The 23,075-nt window shown below is 46.4% G+C and overlaps 2 non-coding genes across 2 annotated transcripts; both read right to left on the reverse strand.

The window, feature by feature from the left end:
* Positions 1-13,657: 13,657 nt before the first annotated feature.
* TRNAY-GUA (transfer RNA tyrosine (anticodon GUA)) lies at positions 13,658-13,730 on the reverse strand. Its single transcript has one exon. It is a non-coding gene; the product is annotated as a tRNA-Tyr (tRNA).
* A 2,573-nt stretch (positions 13,731-16,303) lies between these two features.
* Positions 16,304-16,376, reverse strand: TRNAY-GUA (transfer RNA tyrosine (anticodon GUA)). Its single transcript has one exon. It is a non-coding gene; the product is annotated as a tRNA-Tyr (tRNA).
* Positions 16,377-23,075: the final 6,699 nt, after the last annotated feature.

The following is a 23,075-nucleotide window of genomic DNA, read 5'->3' on the forward strand; positions in this document are numbered from 1 at the left end:
GACCTCACAACACCGCTTCCGGATGGGCTCGAACCACCAACCTTTCGGTTAACAGCCGAACGCGCTAACCATTGCGCCACGGAAGCCCAAAAATTAAAAGGTCGTCAGGTATTGTTGAAAAACTTTGGCTTTTTACGTTACATTTGAGATCACGCAACACCGCTCCCGTGTGATCTCGAACCACCAACCTTTCGGTTAACAGCCGAACGCGCTAACCATTGAGCCACGGAAGCTCAGAAATTAAATGGTTGTCAGGTATTGTGGAAAACTTATGACTTTTGACGCTACATCTGAGACCCCACAACATCTCTCCCGGGTGGGCTCGAACCACCAATCTTTCGGTTAACAGCTGAATACGCTAACCATTGCGCCACGGAAGCCCAAAAATTAAACGTTCGTCAGGTATTGTGGAAAAACACTGACTTTTTACGTTACATCTGAGACCTCGCAACAACGCTCTTGGATGGGCTTGAACCACCAAACTATCGGTTAAAAGCCGAACGCGCTAACCATTGAGCCACGGAAGCTCTGAAATTAAATGGTCGTCAGGTATTGTGGAAAAACTTTGACTTTTAACGTAACATCTTTAATCTCACAGCACCGCTCCTGGGTGGGCTCGAACCACCAACCTTTCGGTTAACAGCTGAACGCGCTAACCATTGCGCCACGGAAGCCCAAAAATTAGATGATCGTCAGGCATTGTGGAAAAACACCGACTTTTTACGTTACATCTGAGACCTCACAACACCGCTCCCGGATGGGCTCGAACCACCAACCTTTCGGTTAACAGCTGAACGTGCTAACCATTGCGCCACGGAAGCCCAAAAATTAGATGATCGTCATTCATTGTGGAAAAACACCGACTTTTTCGTTACATCTGAGACCTCACAACACCGCTCCCGGATGGGCTCGAACTAACAACCTTTCGGTTAACAGCCGAACGCGCTAACCATTGCACCACGGAAGCCCAAAAATTAAATGGTCGTCAAATATTGTTGAAAAACTTTGGCTTTTTACGTTACATTTGATATCTCACAACACCTTTCCCCGGTGGGCTCGAACCACCAACTTTTCGGTTAACAGCCGAACGCGCTAACCATTGAGCCACGGAAGCTCAGAAATTAAATGGTTGTCAGGTATTGTGGAAAACTTATGACTTTTGACGCTACATCTGAGACCCCCCAACATCTCTCCCGGGTGGGCTCGAACCACCAACCTTTCGGTTAACAGCTGAACGCACTAACCATTGCGCCACGGAAGCCCAAAAATTAAACGTTCGTCAGGTATTGTGGGAAAACACTGACTTTTTACGTTACATCTGAGACCTCACAACACCGCTCCCGGATGGGCTCGAACCACCAACCTTTCGGTTAACAGCTGAACGTGCTAACCATTGCGCCACGGAAGCCCAAAAATTAGATGATCGTCATTCATTGTGGAAAAACACCGACTTTTTCGTTACATCTGAGACCTCACAACACCGCTCCCGGATGGGCTCGAACTAACAACCTTTCGGTTAACAGCCGAACGCGCTAACCATTGCACCACGGAAGCCCAAAAATTAAATGGTCGTCAAATATTGTTGAAAAACTTTGGCTTTTTACGTTACATTTGATATCTCACAACACCTTTCCCCGGTGGGCTCGAACCACCAACTTTTCGGTTAACAGCCGAACGCGCTAACCATTGAGCCACGGAAGCTCAGAAATTAAATGGTTGTCAGGTATTGTGGAAAACTTATGACTTTTGACGCTACATCTGAGACCCCACAACATCTCTCCCGGGTGGGCTCGAACCACCAACCTTTCGGTTAACAGCTGAACGCACTAACCATTGCGCCACGGAAGCCCAAAAATTAAACGTTCGTCAGGTATTGTGGGAAAACACTGACTTTTTACGTTACATCTGAGACCTCACAACAACGCTCTTGGATGGGCTTGAACCACCAAACTATCGGTTAAAAGCCGAACGCGCTAACCATTGAGCCACGGGAGCTCTGAAGTTAAATGATCGTCAGGTATTGTGGAAAAACTTTGACTTTTTACGTAACATCTGAAACCTCACAGCACCGCTCCCGGGTGGGCTCGAACCACCAACATTTCGGTTAACAGCTGAACGTTCTAACCATTGCGCCACGGAAGCCCAAAAATTAGATGATCGTCATTCATTGTGGAAAAACACCGACTTTTTCGTTACATCTGAGACCTCACAACACCGCTCGCGGATGGGCTCAAACCACCAACCTTTCGGTTAACAGCTGAACGCGCTAACCATTGCGCCACGGAAGCCCAAAAATTAGATGATCGTCAGGCATTGTGGAAAAACACCGACTTTTTACGTTACATCTGAGACCTCACAACACCGCTTCCGGATGGGCTCGAACCACCAACCTTTCGGTTAACAGCCGAACGCGCTAACCATTGCGCCACGGAAGCCCAAAAATTAAATGGTCGTCAGGTATTGTTGAAAAACTTTGGCTTTTTACGTTACATTTGAGATCTCGCAACACCGCTCCCGTGTGATCTCGAACCACCAACCTTTCGGTTAACAGCCGAACGCGCTAACCATTGAGCCACGGAAGCTCAGAAATTAAATGGTTGTCAGTTATTGTGGAAAACTTATGACTTTTGACGCTACATCTGAGACCCCACAACATCTCTCCCGGGTGGGCTCGAACCACCAACCTTTCGGTTAACAGCTGAATACGCTAACCATTGCGCCACGGAAGCCCAAAAATTAAACGTTCGTCAGGTATTGTGGGAAAACACTGACTTTTTACGTTACATCTGAGACCTCACAACAACGCTCTTGGATGGGCTTGAACCACCAAACTATCGGTTAAAAGCCGAACGCGCTAACCATTGAGCCACGGGAGCTCTGAAGTTAAATGATCGTCAGGTATTGTGGAAAAACTTTGACTTTTTACGTAACATCTGAAACCTCACAGCACCGCTCCCGGGTGGGCTCGAACCACCAACATTTCGGTTAACAGCTGAACGTTCTAACCATTGCGCCACGGAAGCCCAAAAATTAGATGATCGTCATTCATTGTGGAAAAACACCGACTTTTTCGTTACATCTGAGACCTCACAACACCGCTCGCGGATGGGCTCAAACCACCAACCTTTCGGTTAACAGCTGAACGCGCTAACCATTGCGCCACGGAAGCCCAAAAATTAGATGATCGTCAGGCATTGTGGAAAAACACCGACTTTTTACGTTACATCTGAGACCTCACAACACCGCTTCCGGATGGGCTCGAACCACCAACCTTTCGGTTAACAGCCGAACGCGCTAACCATTGCGCCACGGAAGCCCAAAAATTAAATGGTCGTCAGGTATTGTTGAAAAACTTTGGCTTTTTACGTTACATTTGAGATCTCGCAACACCGCTCCCGTGTGATCTCGAACCACCAACCTTTCGGTTAACAGCCGAACGCGCTAACCATTGAGCCACGGAAGCTCAGAAATTAAATGGTTGTCAGGTATTGTGGAAAACTTATGACTTTTGACGCTACATCTGAGACCCCACAACATCTCTCCCGGGTGGGCTCGAACCACCAATCTTTCGGTTAACAGCTGAATACGCTAACCATTGCGCCACGGAAGCCCAAAAATTAAACGTTCGTCAGGTATTGTGGAAAAACACTGACTTTTTACGTTACATCTGAGACCTCGCAACAACGCTCTTGGATGGGCTTGAACCACCAAACTATCGGTTAAAAGCCGAACGCGCTAACCATTGAGCCACGGAAGCTCTGAAATTAAATGGTCGTCAGGTATTGTGGAAAAACTTTGACTTTTAACGTAACATCTTTAATCTCACAGCACCGCTCCTGGGTGGGCTCGAACCACCAACCTTTCGGTTAACAGCTGAACGCGCTAACCATTGCGCCACGGAAGCCCAAAAATTAGATGATCGTCAGGCATTGTGGAAAAACACCGACTTTTTACGTTACATCTGAGACCTCACAACACCGCTCCCGGATGGGCTCGAACCACCAACCTTTCGGTTAACAACTGAACGTGCTAACCATTGCGCCACGGAAGCCCAAAAATTAGATGATCGTCATTCATTGTGGAAAAACACCGACTTTTTCGTTACATCTGAGACCTCTCAACACCGCTCCCGGATGGGCTCGAACTAACAACCTTTCGGTTAACAGCCGAACGCGCTAACCATTGCACCACGGAAGCCCAAAAATTAAATGGTCGTCAAATATTGTTGAAAAACTTTGGCTTTTTACGTTACATTTGATATCTCACAACACCGTTCCCCGGTGGGCTCGAACCACCAACTTTTCGGTTAACAGCCGAACGCGCTAACCATTGAGCCACGGAAGCTCAGAAATTAAATGGTTGTCAGGTATTGTGGGAAACTTATGACTTTTGACGCTACATCTGAGACCCCACAACATCTCTCCCGGGTGGGCTCGAACCACCAACCTTTCGGTTAACAGCTGAACGCACTAACCATTGCGCCACGGAAGCCCAAAAATTAAACGTTCGTCAGGTATTGTGGGAAAACACTGACTTTTTACGTTACATCTGAGACCTCACAACAACGCTCTTGGATGGGCTTGAACCACCAAACTATCGGTTAAAAGCCGAACGCGCCAACCATTGAGCCACGGGAGCTCTGAAGTTAAATGATCGTCAGGTATTGTGGAAAAACTTTGACTTTTTACTTAACATCTGAAACCTCACAGCACCGCTCCCGGGTGGGCTCGAACCACCAACATTTCGGTTAACAGCTGAACGTTCTAACCATTGCGCCACGGAAGCCCAAAAATTAGATGATCGTCATTCATTGTGGAAAAACACCGACTTTTTCGTTACATCTGAGACCTCACAACACCGCTCGCGGATGGGCTCAAACCACCAACCTTTCGGTTAACAGCTGAACGCGCTAACCATTGCGCCACGGAAGCCCAAAAATTAGATGATCGTCAGGCATTGTGGAAAAACACCGACTTTTTACGTTACATCTGAGACCTCACAACACCGCTTCCGGATGGGCTCGAACCACCAACCTTTCGGTTAACAGCCGAACGCGCTAACCATTGCGCCACGGAAGCCCAAAAATTAAATGGTCGTCAGGTATTGTTGAAAAACTTTGGCTTTTTACGTTACATTTGAGATCTCGCAACACCGCTCCCGTGTGATCTCGAACCACCAACCTTTCGGTTAACAGCCGAACGCGCTAACCATTGAGCCACGGAAGCTCAGAAATTAAATGGTTGTCAGGTATTGTGGAAAACTTATGACTTTTGACGCTACATCTGAGACCCCACAACATCTCTCCCGGGTGGGCTCGAACCAACAACCTTTCGGTTAACAGCTGAATACGCTAACCATTGCGCCACGGAAGCCCAAAAATTAAACGTTCGTCAGGTATTGTGGAAAAACACTGACTTTTTACGTTACATCTGAGACCTCGCAACAACGCTCTTGGATGGGCTTGAACCACCAAACTATCGGTTAAAAGCCGAACGCGCTACCTTGGGCCAGGGAAGCTCTGAAATTAAATGGTCGTCAGGTATTGTAGAAAAACTTTGACTTTTTACGTAACATCTGAAACCTCACAGCACCGCTCCTGGGAGGGCTCGAACCACCAACCTTTCGGTTAACAGCTGAACGCGCTAACCTTTGCGTCACGGAAGCCCAAAAATTAGATGCTCGTCAGGCATTGTGGAAAAACTCTGACTTTTTACGTTACATCTGAGACCTCACAATACCACTCCCGGATGGGCTAGAACCACCAAACTATCGGTTACAAGCCGAACTCGCTACCTTGGGCCACGGACGCCCAAAAATTAAATCGTCGTCAGGTATTGTGCAAAAACACTGACTTTTTACGTTACATCTGAGACCTCACAACACCGCTCCCGGGTGGTCTCGAACCACCAACCTTTCGGTTAACAGCCGAACGCGCAACCTTGGGCCACGGAAGCCCAAAAATTAAATCGTCGTCAGGTATTGTGCAAAAACACTGACTTTTTACGTTACATCTGAGACCTCACAACACCGCTCCCAGGTGGGCTCGAACCACCAACCTTTCGGTTAACAGCTGAACGCGAAAACCATTGCGCAACGGAAGCCCAAATATTAAATGGACGTCAGGTATTGTGGAAAAACTTTGCCTTTTTACGTCACATCTGAGACCTCACCACACCGCTCCCGGATGGGCTCGAACCACCAACCTTTCGGTTAACAGCTGAACGCACTAACCATTGCGCCACGGAAGCCCTAAAATTAAACGTTCGTCAGGTATTGTGGAAAAACACTGACTTTTTACGTTACATTTGAGACCTCAAAACAACGCTATTAGATGGGCTTGAACCACCAAACTATCGGTTAAAAGCCGAACGCGCTAACCATTGAGCCACTTGAGCTCTGAAATTAAATGGTCGTCAGGTATTGTGGAAAAACTTTGACTTTTTACGTAACATCTGAAACCTCACAGCACCGCTCCCGGGTGGGCTCGAACCACCAACCTTTCGGTTAACAGCTGAACGCGAAAACCATTGCGCAACGGAAGCCCAAATATTAAATGGACGTCAGGTATTGTGGAAAAACTTTGCCTTTTTACGTCACATCTGAGACCTCACCACACCGCTCCCGGATGGGCTCGAACCACCAACCTTTCGGTTAACAGCTGAACGCACTAACCATTGCGCCACGGAAGCCCTAAAATTAGATGATCGTCAGGCATTGTGGAAAAACACCGACTTTTTCGTTACATCTGAGACCTCACAATACCGCTCCCGGATGGGCTCGAACCACCAACCTTTTTGTTAACAGCCGAACGCGCTAACCATTGCGCAACGGAAGCCAAAAAATTAAACGTTCGTCTTTTATTTTGGAAAAACTCTGACTTTTTCCGTTACATCTGAGACCTCACAATATCGCTCCCGGATGGGCTAGAACCACCAAACTATCGGTTAAAAGCCGAACGCGAATTTCATTGAGCCACGGAAGCTCAGATCTTAAATGGTCGTCAGGTATTCTGGAAAAAATTTGACTTTTTACGTTACTTATAAAACTTAACACCAACGTTCCCGGATGGGCTGGAACCACCAACCTTTCGGTAAACAGGTGAACGCGATAACCATTGCGCCCCGGAGGCCCAAAAATTAAATGGACGTCAGGTATTGTGGAAAAACTTTGAATTTTTACGTTACATCTGAGACCTCACAACACCGCTCCCCGGGTGGGCTCGAACCACCAACCTTTCGGTTAACAGCTGAACGCGAAAAACATTGCGCAACGGAAGCCCAAATATTAAATGGACGTCAGGTATTGTGGAAAAACTTTGCCTTTTTACGTCACATCTGAGACCTTACCACACCGCTCCCGGATGGGCTCGAACCACCAACCTTTCGGTTAACAGCTGAACGCACTAACTATTGCGCCACGGACGCCCTAAAATTAAACGTTCGTCAGGTATTGTGGAAAAACTTTGACTTTTTACGTAACATCTGAAACCTCACAGCACCGCTCCCGGGTGGGCTCGAACCACCATTCCTCGGTTAACAGCTGAACGCGATAACCATTGCGCAACGGAAGCCCAAAAATTAAATGGACGTCAGGTATTGTGGAAAAACTTTGACATTTTACGTCACGTCTGAGACCTCACAAAACCGCTCCCGGATAAGCTCGAACCACCAACCTTTCGATTAACAGCCGAACGCGCTACCTTGGGCCACGGAAGCCCTAAAATTAAACGTTCGTCAGGTATTGTGGAAAAACTCTGACTTTTTCCGTTACATCTGAGACCTCACAATATCGCTCCCGGATGGGCTAGAACCACCAAACTATCGGTTAAAAGCCGAACGCGAATTTCATTGAGCCACGGAAGCTCAGATCTTAAATGGTCGTCAGGTATTCTGGAAAAAATTTGACTTTTTACGTTACTTATAAAACTTAACACCAACGTTCCCGGATGGGCTGGAACCACCAACCTTTCGGTAAACAGGTGAACGCGATAACCATTGCGCCCCGGAGGCCCAAAAATTAAATGGACGTCAGGTATTGTGGAAAAACTTTGAATTTTTACGTTACATCTGAGACCTCACAACACCGCTCCCGGGTGGGCTCGAACCACCAACCCCTCGGTTAACAGCTGAACGCGATAACCATTGCGCAACAGAAGCCCAAAAATTAAATGGACGTCAGGTATTGTGGAAAAACTTTGACATTTTACGTCACGTCTGAGACCTCACAACACCGCTCCCGGATAAGCTCGAACCACCAACCTTTCGATTAACAGCCGAACGCGCTACCTTGGGCCACGGAAGCCCAAAAATTAAATGGTCGTCAGGTATTGTGCAAAAACACTGACTTTTTACGTTACATCTGAGACCTCACAACACCGCTCCCGGGTGGTCTCGAACCACCAACCTTTCGGTTAACAGCCGAACGCGCAACCTTGGGCCACGGAAGCCCAAAAATTAAATCGTCGTCAGGTATTGTGCAAAAACACTGACTTTTTACGTTACATCTGAGACCTCACAACACCGCTCCCGGGTGGGCTCGAACCACCAACCTTTCGGTTAACAGCTGAACGCGAAAACCATTGCGCAACGGAAGCCCAAATATTAAATGGACGTCAGGTATTGTGGAAAAACTTTGCGTTTTTACGTCACATCTGAGACCTCACCACACCGCTCCCGGATGGGCTCGAACCACCAACCTTTCGGTTAACAGCTGAACGCACTAACCATTGCGCCACGGAAGCCCTAAAATTAAACGTTCGTCAGGTATTGTGGAAAAACACTGACTTTTTACGTTACATTTGAGACCTCAAAACAACGCTATTAGATGGGCTTGAACCACCAAACTATCGGTTAAAAGCCGAACGCGCTAACCATTGAGCCAATTGAGCTCTGAAATTAAATGGTCGTCAGGTATTGTGGAAAAACTTTGACTTTTTACGTAACATCTGAAACCTCACAGCACCGCTCCCGGGTGGGCTCGAACCACCAACCTTTCGGTTAACAGCCGAACGCGCTAACCATTGACCCACGGAAGCTCAGAAATTAAATGGTTGTCAGGTATTGTGGAAAACTTATGACTTCTTACGCTACATCTGAGACCCCACAACATCTCTCCCGCGTGGGCTCGAACCACCAACCTTTCGGTTAACAGCTGAACGCGCTAACCTCTGCGCCACGGAATCCCAAAAATTAGATGTTCGTCAGGCATTGTGGAAAAACTCTGACTTTTTACGTTACATCTGAGACCTCACAATACCGCTCCCGGATGGGCTAGAACCACCAAACTATCGGTTAAAAGCCGAACGCGCTACCTTGGGCCACGGAAGCCCAAAAATTAAATCGTCGTCAGGTATTGTGCAAAAACACTGACTTTTTACGTTACATCTGAGACCTCACAACACCGCTCCCGGGTGGGCTCGAACCACCAACCCCTCGGTTAACAGCTGAACGCGATAACCATTGCGCAACAGAAGCCCAAAAATTAAATAGACGTCAGGTATTGTGGAAAAACTTTGACATTTTACGTCACGTCTGAGACCTCACAACACCGCTCCCGGATAAGCTCGAACCACCAACCTTTCGATTAACAGCCGAACGCGCTAACTTGGGCCACGGAAGCCCAAAAATTAAATGGTCGTCAGGTATTGTGCAAAAACACTGACTTTTTACGTTACATCTGAGACCTCACAACACCGCTCCCGGGTGGTCTCGAACCACCAACCTTTCGGTTAACAGCCGAACGCGCAACCTTGGGCCACGGAAGCCCAAAAATTAAATCGTCGTCAGGTATTGTGCAAAAACACTGACTTTTTACGTTACATCTGAGACCTCACAACACCGCTCCCGGGTGGGCTCGAACCACCAACCTTTCGGTTAACAGCTGAACGCGAAAACCATTGCGCAACGGAAGCCCAAATATTAAATGGACGTCAGGTATTGTGGAAAAACTTTGCGTTTTTACGTCACATCTGAGACCTCACCACACCGCTCCCGGATGGGCTCGAACCACCAACCTTTCGGTTAACAGCTGAACGCACTAACCATTGCGCCACGGAAGCCCTAAAATTAAACGTTCGTCAGGTATTGTGGAAAAACACTGACTTTTTACGTTACATTTGAGACCTCAAAACAACGCTATTAGATGGGCTTGAACCACCAAACTATCGGTTAAAACCCGAACGCGCTAACCATTGAGCCACTTGAGCTCTGAAATTAAATGGTCGTCAGGTATTGTGGAAAAACTTTGACTTTTTACGTAACATCTGAAACCTCACAGCACCGCTCCCGGGTGGGCTCGAACCACCAACCTTTCGGTTAACAGCCGAACGCGCTAACCATTGAGCCACGGAAGCTCAGAAATTAAATGGTTGTCAGGTATTGTGGAAAACTTATGACTTCTTACGCTACATCTGAGACCCCACATCATCTCTCCCGCGTGGGCTCGAACCACCAACCTTTCGGTTAACAGCTGAACGCGCTAACCTCTGCGCCACGGAATCCCAAAAATTAGATGTTCGTCAGGCATTGTGGAAAAACTCTGACTTTTTACGTTACATCTGCGACCTCACAATACCGCTCCCGGATGGGCTCGAACCACCAACCCCTCGGTTAACAGCTGAACGCGATAACCATTGCGCAACGGAAGCCCAAAAATTAAATGGACGTCAGGTATTGTGGAAAAACTTTGACATTTTACGTCACGTCTGAGACCTCACAACACCGCTCCCGGATAAGCTCGAACCACCAACCTTTCGATTATCAGCCGAACGCGCTACCTTGGGCCACGGAAGCCCAAAAATTAAATGGTCGTCAGGTATTGTGCAAAAACACTGACTTTTTACGTTACATCTGAGACCTCACAACACCGCTCCCGGGTGGGCTCGAACCACCAACCTTTCGGTTAACAGCTGAACGCGAAAACCATTGCGCAACGGAAGCCCAAATATTAAATGGACGTCAGGTATTGTGGAAAAACTTTGCCTTTTTACGTCACATCTGAGACCTCACCACACCGCTCCCGGATGGGCTCGAACCACCAACATTTCGGTTAACAGCCGAACGCGCTAACCATTGAGCCACGGAAGCTCAGAAATTAAATGGTTGTGAGGTATTGTGGAAAACTTATGACATTTTACGCTACATCTGAGACCCCACAACATCTCTCCCGGGTGGGCTCGAGCCACCAACCCCTTGGGTAACAGCTGAACGCACTAACCATTGCACCACGGAAGCCCAAAAATTAAATGGTCGTCAAGTATTGTTGAAAAACTTTGGCTTTTTACGTTACATTTGATATCTCACAACACCGCTCCCGGGTGGGCTCGAACCATCACCTTTTCGGTTAACATCCGAACGCGCTAACCATTGAGCCACGGAAGCTCAGAAAATAAATAATTGTCAGGTATTGTGGAAAACTTTTGACTTTTTACGCTACATCTGAGAGCCCACAACATCTCTCCCGGGTGGGCTTGAACCACCAACCTTTCGGTTAACAGCCGAACGCGCTAACCATTGCGCCACGAAAGCCCAAAAATTAAGCGTTCGTCAGGTATTGTGCAAAAACACTGACTTTTTACGTTACCTCTGAGGACTCACAACACCGCTCCCGGATGGACTCGAACTAACAACCTTTCGGTTAACAGCCGAACGCGCTAACCATTGCACCACGGAAGCCCAAAAATTAAATGGTCGTCAAGTATTGTTGAAAAACTTTGGCTTTTTACGTTACATTTGATATCTCACAACACCGCTCCCGGGTGGGCACGAACCACCAACTTTTCGGTTAACAGCCGAACGCGCTAACCATTGAGCCACGGAAGCTCAGAAATTAAATGTTTGTCAGGTATTGTGGAAAACTTATCCCTTTTTACGCTACATCTGAGACCCCACAACATCTGTCCCGGGTGGGCTCGAACCACCAACCTTTCGGTTAACAGCTATACGCGCTAATCATTGCGCCACGGAAGCCCAAAAATTAAACGTTCGTCAGGTATTGTGCAAAAACACTGACTTTTTACGTTACATCTGAGACCTCACAACACCGCTCCTGGGTGGGCTCGAACCACCAACCTTTCGGTTAACAGCCGAACGCGCTAACCATTGCGCCACTTAAGCTCAGAAATTAAATGGACGTCAGGTATTGTGTAAAAACTTTGGCTTTTTACGTTACATTTGATATCTCACAACACCGCTCCCGGGTGGGCACGAACCACCAACTTTTCGGTTAACAGCCGAACGCGCTAACCATTGCACTACGGAAGCCCAAAAATTAAATGGACGTCAGGTATTGTGGAAAAACTTTGACCTTTTACGTTACATCTGAGACCTCACAACACCGCTCCCGGATGGGCTCGAACTAACAACTTTTCGGTTAACAGCCGAACGCGCTAACCATTGAGCCACGGAAGCTCAGAAATTAAATGGTTGTCAGGTATTGTGGAAAACTTATGACTTTTTACGCTACATCTGAGACCCCACAACAGCGCTCCCGGATGGGCTCGAACCACCAACCTTTCGGTTAACAGCCGAACGCGCTAACCATTGCGCCACTTAAGCTCAGAAATTCAATGGCTGTCAGGTATTGTGGAAAACTTATGACTTTTTACGCTACATCTGAGACCCCACAACACCTGTCCTGGGTGAGCTTGAACCACCAACCTTTCGGTTAACAGCTGAACGCGCTAACCATTGCGCCACGGAAGCCCAAAAATTAGATGTTCGTCAGGTATTGTGGAAAAACTTTGACTTTTTACGTTACATCTGAGACCTCACAACACCGCTCCCGGATGGGCTCGAACTAACAACCTTTCGGTTAACAGCCGAACGCGCTAACCATTGCACCACGGAAGCCCAAAAATTAAATGGTCGTCAAGTATTGTTGAAAAACGTTGGCTTTTTACGTTACATTTGATATCTCACAACACCGCTCCCGGGTGGGCTCGAACCACCAACCTTTCGGTTAACAGCCGAACGCGCTAACCATTGCGCCACTTAAGCTCAGAAATTCAATGGCTTTCAGGTATTGTGGAAAACTTATGACTTTTTACGCTACATCTGAGACCCCACAACACCTGTCCTGGGTGAGCTTGAACCACCAACCTTTCGGTTAACAGCTGAACGCGCTAACCATTGCGCCACGGAAGCCCAAAAATTAGATGTTCGTCATGTATTGTGGAAAAACTTTGACTTTTTACGTTACATCTGAGACCTCACAACACCGCTCCCGGATGGGCTCGAACTAACAACCTTTCGGTTAACAGCCGAACGCGCTAACCATTGCACCACGGAAGCCCAAAAATTTGATGTTCGTCAGGTATTGTGGAAAAACAATGACTTTTTACGTTACATCTGAGACCTCACAACACCGCTCCCGGATGGGCTCGAACTAACAACCTTTCGGTTAACAGCCGAACGCGCTAACCATTGCACCACGGAAGCCCAAAAATTAAATGGTCGTCAAGTATTGTTGAAAAACTTTGGCTTTTTACGTTACATTTGATATCTTACAACACAGCTCCCGGGTGGGCTCGAACCACCAACTTTTCGGTTAACAGCCGAACGCGCTAACCATTGAGCCACGGAAGGTCAGAAACTAAAGGGTTGTCAGGTATTGTGGAAAACTTATGACTTTTTACGCTACATCTGAGACCCCACAACACCGCTCCCGGATGGGCTCGAACCACCAACCTTTCGGTTTACAGCCGAACGCGATAACCATTGCGCAACGGAAGCCCAAAAATTAAATGGACGTCAGGTATTGTGGAAAAACTTTGACTTTTTACGTTACATCTGAGACCTCACAACACCGCTCCCGGATGGGCTCGAACTAACAACCTTTCGGTTAACAGCCGAACGCGCTAACCATTGCACCACGGAAGCCCAAAAATTAAATGGTCGTCAAGTATTGTTGAAAAACTTTGGCTTTTTACGTTACATTTGATATCACACAACACCGCTCCCGGGTGGGCTCGAACCACCAACTTTTCGGTTAACATCCGAACGCGCTAACCATTGAGCCACGGAATCTCAGAAAATAAATAATTGTCAGGTATTGTGGAAAACTTATGACTTTTTACGCTACATCTGAGACCTCACAACACCGCTCCCGGGTGGGCTCGAACCACCAACCTTTCGGTTAACAGCCGAACGCGCTAACCATTGCGCCACTTAAGCTCAGAAATTCAATGGCTGTCAGGTATTGTGGAAAACTTATGACTTTTTACGCTACATCTGTGACCCCACAACACCTGTCCTGGGTGAGCTTGAACCACCAACCTTTCGGTTAACAGCTGAACGCGCTAACCATTGCGCCACGGAAGCCCAAAAATTAGATGTTCGTCAGGTATTGTGGAAAAACAATGACTTTTTACGTTACATCTGAGACCTCACAACACCGCTCCCGGATGGGCTCGAACAAACAACCTTTCGGTTAACAGCCGAACGCGCTAACCATTGCACCACGGAAGCCCAAAAATTAAATGGTCGTCAAGTATTGTTGAAAAACTTTGGCTTTTTACGTTACATTTGATATCTCACAACACCGCTCCCGGGTGGGCTCGAACCACCAACTTTTCGGTTAACAGCCGAACGCGCTATCCATTGAGCCACGGAAGCTCAGAAATTAAATGGTTGTCAGGTATTGTGGAAAACTTATGACTTTTTACGCTACATCTGAGACCCCACAACACCTGTCCTGGGTGAGCTTAACCACCAACCTTTCGGTTAACAGCTGAACGCGCTAACCATTGCGCCACGGAAGCCCAAAAATTAGATGTTCGTCAGGTATTGTGGAAAAACTTTGACTTTTTACGTTACATCTGAGACCTCACAACACCGCTCCCGGATGGGCTCGAACTAACAACCTTTCGGTTAACAGCCGAACGCGCTAACCATTGCACCACGGAAGCCCAAAAATTAAATGGTCGTCAAGTATTGTTGAAAAACTTTGGCTTTTTACGTTACATTTGATATCTCACAACACCGCTCCCGGGTGGGCTCGAACCATCACCTTTTCGGTTAACATCCGAACGCGCTAACCATTGAGCCACGGAAGCTCAGAAAATAAATAATTGTCAGGTATTGTGGAAAACTTTTGACTTTTTACGCTACATCTGAGACCCCACAACATCTCTCCCGGGTGGGCTCGAACCACCAACCTTTCGGTTAACAGCCGAACGCGCTAACCATTGCGCCACGGAAGCCCAAAAATTAAGCGTTCGGCAGGTATTGTGCAAAAACACTGACTTTTTACGTTACCTCTGAGACCTAACAAAAACCGCTCCCGGGTGGGCTCGAACCACCAACCTTTCGGTTAACAGCCGAACGCTATAAACATTGCGCAACAGAAGCCCAAATATTAAATGTTCATCTGGTATTGTGGAAAAACCCTGACTTTTTACGTTACACCTGAGGACTCACAACACCGCTCCCGGATGTACTCGAACTAACAACCTTTCGGTTAACAGCCGAACGCGCTAACCATTGCACCACGGAAGCCCAAAAATTAAATGGTCGTCAAGTATTGTTGAAAAACTTTGGCTTTTTACGTTACATTTGATATCTCACAACACCGCTCCCGGGTGGGCACGAACCACCAACTTTTCGGTTAACAGCCGAACGCGCTAACCATTGAGCCACGGAAGCTTAGAAATTAAATGTTTGTCAGGTATTGTGGAAAACTTATCCCTTTTTACGCTACATCTGAGACCCCACAACATCTGTCCCGGGTGGGCTCGAACCACCAACCTTTCGGTTAACAGCTATACGCGCTAACCATTGCGCCACGGAAGCCCAAAAATTAAACGTTCGTCAGGTATTGTGCAAAAACACTGACTTTTTACGTTACATCTGAGACCTCACAACACCGCTCCCGGGTGGGCTCGAACCACCAACCTTTCGGTTAACAGCCGAACGCGCTAACCATTGCGCCACTTAAGCTCAGAAATTCAATGGCTGTCAGGTATTGTGGAAAACTTATGACTTTTTACGCTACATCTGAGACCCCACAACACCTGTCCTGGGTGAGCTTGAACCACCAACCTTTCGGTTAACAGCTGAACGCGCTAACCATTGCGCCACGGAAGCCCAAAAATTAGATGTTCGTCAGGTATTGTGGAAAAACAATGACTTTTTACGTTACATCTGAGACCTCACAACACCGCTCCCGGATGGGCTCGAACTAACAACCTTTCGGTTAACAGCCGAACGCGCTAACCATTGCACTACGGAAGCCCAAAAATTAAATGGACGTCAGGTATTGTGGAAAAACTTTGACCTTTTACGTTACATCTGAGACCTCACAACACCGCTCCCGGATGGGCTCGAACTAACAACCTTTCGGTTTACAGCCGAACACGCTAACCATTGCACCACGGAAGCCCAAAAATAAAATGGTCGTCAAGTATTGTTGAAAAACTTTGGCTTTTTACGCTACATCTGAGACCCCACAACACCGCTCCCGGATGGGCTCGAACCACCAACCTTTCGGTTAACAGCCGAACGCGATAACCATTGCGCAACGGAAGCCCAAAAATTAAATGGACGTCAGGTATTGTGGAAAAACTTTGACCTTTTACGTTACATCTGAGACCTCACAACACCGCTCCCGGATGGGCTCGAACTAACAACCTTTCGGTTAACAGCCGAACACGCTAACCATTGCACCACGGAAGCCCAAAAATTAAATGGTCGTCAGGTATTGTGGAAAACTTTGACTTTTTACGTTACATCTGAGACCTCACAACACCGCTCCCGGATGGGCTCGAACTAACTTCCTTTCGGTTAACAGCCGAACGCGCTAACCATTGCCCCACGGAAGCCGAAAAATTAAATGGTCGTCAGGTATTGTGGGTAAACTTTGACTTTTTACGTCACATCTGAGGCCTCACAACACCGCTCCCGGGTGGGCTCGAACCACCGACCTTTCGGTTAACAGCCGAACGCACTAAGCATTGCAAATTCAAATTCAAATTCAAATTCAAAAATGTTTATTTTTTACTTTTCATTACATTACAGTTTGCTACGGGGCTAAGTCACATTGTGACTTGTAAGCCCCGTGCCTATCTGCTTAATTTAATATAACAATTTAATTTAATCAAATAAAAAATTGATTTAACAATGGTGTCTTATAATAATTCGTGTTAAAGATTCATGAAAAAAGATTTAATGAATATATGTTATATCCACTTAAAATTGAACAGTGGCATGGTATAATATAAAATATTTAACAATTGGTTATGCCAAAGGTGGCTTTATAAAAACAAATTAAATAAAAAAGTAAAGGTTTTATTATTTTTTTCTAATATTAGTGATTTTATAGTCTTTTTAAATCTAGTTAAAGTCGGTTTTGCTTGAATTTCAGGCGATATTGTGTTATATAATTTTATTCCCGTATAAAAATAGACGTGAATTTTTTTGAGGTGTTACATTTAGGTAAATCTAATAGCTCAAGTGATCTAGTATGTCTATTTTTCTGCTTCTGCTTTAGTAGGCTATTTTCCCGCCTAATGTTTGTGTATATGAAACACAAGCTATTATACTGTATACTCTCTTGTATGTTTAAAATTTTTGCCCTAGTAAAATACTCTTGGGTATGGTCTCTAAATGACAAATTATAAATTGATCTAATTGCCCTTTTTTGTAGGATATGTATCCTATTTTTATTAGCTTTTGTTGTGTTGCCCCAGAATTGTATTCCATAAGAGAACACCGAATTAAATAATGCGTGGTATATTTCAATTAGAATATTTCTGGGTACCATTTTTCTACAATGGTAAAGCAATCCATTCACTCGGGCTAATTTTGAGCTGGCTATATTGACATGGAAGCTTAGAATTTAAAATGTTGTCAGGTATTGTGGAAAAACTTTGGCTTTTTACGTTACTTTTGAGATCTCACAACACCGCTCCCGGGTGGGCTCGAACCACCAACCTTTCGGTTAACAGATGAACGCGATAACCGTTGCGCAACGGAAGCCCAAAAATTACATCGTCGTCAGGTACTGTGGAAAAACTTTGACTTTTTACGTCACATCTGAGACCTCACAACACCGCTCCCGGATGGGCTCGAACCACCAACCTTTCAGTTAACAGCCGAACGCGCTAACCATTGAGCCACGGAAGCTCAGAAATTCAATGGTTGTCAGGTATTGTGGAAAAACTTTGACTTTTTACGTCACATCTGAGGCCTCACAACACCGCTACCGGATGGGCTCGAACCACCAACCTTTCGGTTAACAGCCGAACGCACTAAGCATTGCGCCACGGAAGCTTAGAATTTAAAATGTTGTCATGTATTGTGGAAAAACTTTGACTTTTTACATTACATTTGAGATCTCACAACACCGCTCCCGGGTGGGCTCGAACGACCAACCTTTCGGTTAACAGCCGAACGCGCTAACCATTGAGCCACGGAAGCTCAGAAATTAAATGGTTGTCAGGTATTGTGGAAAAACTTTGACTTTTTACGTCACATCTGAGACCTCACAACACCGCTCCCGGATGGGCTCGAACCACCAACATTTCGGTTAACAGCCGAACGCACTAAGCATTGCGCCACGGAAAATTAGAATTTAAAATGTTGTCATGTATTGTGGAAAACTTATGACTTTTTACGCTACATCTGAGACCCCAAAACACCTCTCCCGGGTGGGCTCGGACCACCCACCTTTCGGTTAACAGCCGAACGCACTAAGCATTGCGCCATGGAAGCTTAGAATTTAAAATGTTGTCAGGTATTGTGGAAAAACTTTGACTTTTTACGTCACATCTGAGACCTCACAACACCGCTCCCGGATGGGCTCGAACTAACAACCTTTCGGTTAACAGCCGAACGCGCTAACCATTGCACCACGGAAGCCCAAAAATTAAATGGTCGTCAAGTATTGTTGAAAAACTTTGGCTTTTTACGTTACATTTGAGATCTCACAACACCGCTCCCGGGTGGGCTCGAACGACCAACCTTTCGGTTAACAGCCGAACGCGCTAACCATTGAGCCACGGAAGCTCAGAAATTAAATGGTTGTCAGGTATTGTGGAAAAACTTTGACTTTTTACGTCACATCTGAGACCTCACAACACCGCTCCCGGATGGGCTCGAACCACCAACCTTTCGGTTAACAGCCGAACGCACTAAGCATTGCGCCACGGAAAATTAGAATTTAAAATGTTGTCATGTATTGTGGAAAACTTATGACTTTTTACGCTACATCTGAGACCCCAAAACACCTCTCCCGGGTGGGCTCGAACCACCAACCTTTCGGTTAACAGCCGAACGCACTAAGCATTGCGCCATGGAAGCTTAGAATTTAAAATGTTGTCAGGTATTGTGGAAAAACTTTGACTTTTTACGTCACATCTGAGACCTCACAACACCGATCCCGGATGGGCTCGAACCACCAACCTTTCGGTTAACAGCCGAACGCACTAAGCATTGCGCCATGGAAGCTTAGAATTTAAAATGTTGTCATGTATTGTGGAAAACTTATGACTTTTTACGCTACATCTGAGACCCCACAACACCTCTCCCGGATGGGCTCGAACCACCAACCTTTCGGTTAACAGCCGAATGCGCTAACCATTGCGCCACGGAAGCCCAAAAAATAAATGTTCTTCAGGTATTGTGGGAAAACTTTGACTTTTTACGTCACATCTGAGGCCTCACAACACCGCTCCCGGGTGGGCTCGAACCACCGACCTTTCGGTTAACAGCCGAACGCACTAAGCATTGCGCCATGGAAGCTTAGAATTTAAAATGTTGTCAGATATTGTGGAAAAACTTTGGCTTTTTACGTTACTTTTGAGATCTCACAACACCGCTCCTTGGTGGGCTCGAACCACCAACCTTTCGGTTAAGACATGAACGCGATAACCATTGCGCAACGGAAGCCCAAAAATTATATCGTCGTCAGGTATTGTGGAAAAACTTTGACTTTTTACGTCACATCTGAGATCTCACAACACCGCTCCGGGATGGGCTCGAACCACCAACCTTTCGGTTAACAGCCGAACGCACTAAGCATTGCGACACGGAAAATTAGAATTTAAAATGTTGTCATGTATTGTGGAAAACTTATGCCTTTTTACGCTACATCTGAGACCCCACAAAACCTCTCCCGGGTGGGCTGGAACCACCAACCTTTCGGATAACAGATGAACGCGATAACCATTGCGCAACGGAAGCCCAAAAATTAAACGTTCGTCAGGTATTGTTGAAAAACTTTGACTTTTTACGTCACATCTGAGACCTCACAACACCGCTCCCGGATGGGCTCGAACCACCAACCTTTCGGTTAACAGCCGAACGCACTAAGCATTGCGCCACGGAAAATTAGAATTTAAAATGTTGTCATGTATTGTGGAAAACTTATGACTTTTAACGCTACATCTGAGACCCCACAACACCTCTCCCGGATGGGCTCGAACCACCAACCTTTCGGTTAACAGCCGAATGCGCTAACCATTGCGCCACGGAAGCCCAAAAAATAAATGTTCTTCAGGTATTGTGGGAAAACTTTGACTTTTTACGTCACATCTGAGGCCTCACAACACCGCTCCCGGGTGGGCTCGAACCACCGACCTTTCGGTTAACAGCCGAACGCACTAAGCATTGCGCCATGGAAGCTTAGAATTTAAAATGTTGTCAGATATTGTGGAAAAACTTTGGCTTTTTACGTTACTTTTGAGATCTCACAACACCGCTCCTTGGTGGGCTCGAACCACCAACCTTTCGGTTAAGACATGAACGCGATAACCATTGCGCAACGGAAGTCCAAAAATTATATCGTCGTCAGGTATTGTGGAAAAACTTTGACTTTTTACGTCACATCTGAGATCTCACAACACCGCTCCGGGATGGGCTCGAACCACCAACCTTTCGGTTAACAGCCGAACGCACTAAGCATTGCGCCACGGATAATTAGAATTTAAAATGTTGTCATGTATTGTGGAAAACTTATGCCTTTTTACGCTACATCTGAGACCCCACAAAACCTCTCCCGGGTGGGCTGGAACCACCAACCTTTCGGATAACAGATGAACGCGATAACCATTGCGCAACGGAAGCCCAAAAATTAAACGTTCGTCAGGTATTGTTGAAAAACTTTGACTTTTTACGTCACATCTGAGACCTCACAACACCGCTCCCGGATGGGCTCGAACCACCAACCTTTCGGTTAACAGCCGAACGCACTAAGCATTGCGCCACGGAAAATTAGAATTTAAAATGTTGTCATGTATTGTGGAAAACTTATGACTTTTTACGCTACATCTGAGACCCCACAACACCTCTCCCGGATGGGCTCGAACCACCAACCTTTCGGTTAACAGCCGAATGCGCTAACCATTGCGCCACGGAAGCCCAAAAAATAAATGTTCTTCAGGTATTGTGGGAAAACTTTGACTTTTTACGTCACATCTGAGGCCTCACAACACCGCTCCCGGGTGGGCTCGAACCACCGACCTTTCGGTTAACAGCCGAACGCACTAAGCATTGCGCCATGGAAGCTTAGAATTTAAAATGTTGTCATGTATTGTGGAAAACTTATGACTTTTTACGCTACATCTGAGACCCCACAACACCTCTCCCGGATGGGCTCGAACCACCAACCTTTCGGTTAACAGCCGAATGCGCTAACCATTGCGCCACGGAAGCCCAAAAAATAAATGTTCTTCAGGTATTGTGGGAAAACTTTGACTTTTTACGTCACATCTGAGGCCTCACAACACCGCTCCCGGGTGGGCTCGAACCACCGACCTTTCGGTTAACAGCCGAACGCACTAAGCATTGCGCCATGGAAGCTTAGAATTTAAAATGTTGTCAGATATTGTGGAAAAACTTTGGCTTTTTACGTTACTTTTGAGATCTCACAACACCGCTCCTTGGTGGGCTCGAACCACCAACCTTTCGGTTAAGACATGAACGCGATAACCATTGCGCAACGGAAGCCCAAAAATTATATCGTCGTCAGGTATTGTGGAAAAACTTTGACTTTTTACGTCACATCTGAGATCTCACAACACCGCTCCGGGATGGGCTCGAACCACCAACCTTTCGGTTAACAGCCGAACGCACTAAGCATTGCGCCACGGAAAATTAGAATTTAAAATGTTGTCATGTATTGTGGAAAACTTATGCCTTTTTACGCTACATCTGAGACCCCACAAAACCTCTCCCGGGTGGGCTGGAACCACCAACCTTTCGGATAACAGATGAACGCGATAACCATTGCGCAACGGAAGCCCAAAAATTAAACGTTCGTCAGGTATTGTTGAAAACTTTGACTTTTTACGTCACATCTGAGACCTCACAACACCGCTCCCGGATGGGCTCGAACCACCAACCTTTCGGTTAACAGCCGAACGCACTAAGCATTGCGCCACGGAAAATTAGAATTTAAAATGGAAAACTTATGACTTTTTACGCTACATCTGAGACCCCACAACACCTCTCCCGGATGGGCTCGAACCACCAACCTTTCGGTTAACAGCCGAACGCACTAAGCATTGCGCCATGGAAGCTTAGAATTTAAAATGTTGTCAGGTATTGTGGAAAAACTTTGACTTTTTACGTCACATCTGAGACCTCACAACACCGCTCCCGGATGGGCTCGAACCACCAACCTTTCGGTTAACAGATGAACGCGATAACCATTGCGCAACGGAAGCCCAAAAATTATTTCGTCGTCAGGTATTGTGGAAAAACTTTGACTTTTACGTCACATCTGAGATCTCACAACACCGCTCCCGGGTGGGCTCGAACGACCAACCGTTCGGTTAACAGATGAACGCGATAACCATTGCGCAAAGGAAGCCCAAAAATTAAATGGTCTTCAGGTATTGTGGAAAAACTTTTATATTCTGGGTTACAGCTGACACCTCACAACACCGCTCCCGGATGGGCTCGAACCACCACCCTTTTGGTTAACAGCCGAACGCACTAAGCATTGCTCCACGGAAGCTTAAAATTTAAAATGTTGTCAGGTATTGTGGAAAACTTATGACTTTTTACGCTACATCGGAGACCCCACAACACCTCTCCCGGGTGGGCTCGAACCACCAACCTTTCGGTTAACAGCCGAAC

This window comes from Phalangium opilio, unplaced genomic scaffold (assembly GCF_054372755.1).
Source record: "Phalangium opilio isolate 3A_F unplaced genomic scaffold, DU_Popi_V2 ptg001170l_1, whole genome shotgun sequence".
NCBI classification, from domain to species: Eukaryota; Metazoa; Arthropoda; class Arachnida; order Opiliones; family Phalangiidae; genus Phalangium; species Phalangium opilio.